Here is a 591-nt window from a genome sequence, read left to right on the forward strand (position 1 = left end):
GTCTCGTGCTATAATCGCGCAGATATACTCGTATGTTTTTTTTTTTTTTACATGAAGTTATATTTGTTTTTTATATAAAGTTGTGTTGGCTTTTCCTTAAGTTTACAAGTACCTAGTTTGGAAATAAGTCGAGAAAATTTTGTTAAACATCTTCATTTTTAGTTAATTGTTTTACAGATGAACTGAAAGAGGACAGCACTTAGGATTATATTATGTTACCTTTACCGGTTATCTTTAATTGCTGACTGTTTCATTATTCATTTCCTGTTTTTATTAAAATCCAAATTTCTTATGAATCCAGAACATCTCCATTTCTTTGTAATCTATATTTCTTTTTACCATTATCAAATTCGACGAAAGCTCATTCGATATCATTTCAAAGCTTTAAAAAAGTCTTTTCACATTCATAATTTGTATATTATAAAACACGAAAGTCTGTCGAGGAACATGCATTCTACTGAATTGCTACCAAAGGGAGAAAGTTTAGACGAGTCATCCTGATTACTCTCCAGGAAAAACGGCGCCGGAAGTTGCAGTTCAGATGGAACGACTTTCACTCGCTGACTATTTGTCGACGCGCCTGGCTGTTTC

This window comes from Penaeus monodon, chromosome 25 (assembly GCF_015228065.2).
Source record: "Penaeus monodon isolate SGIC_2016 chromosome 25, NSTDA_Pmon_1, whole genome shotgun sequence".
In the NCBI taxonomy this organism is placed as follows: Eukaryota; Metazoa; Arthropoda; class Malacostraca; order Decapoda; family Penaeidae; genus Penaeus; species Penaeus monodon.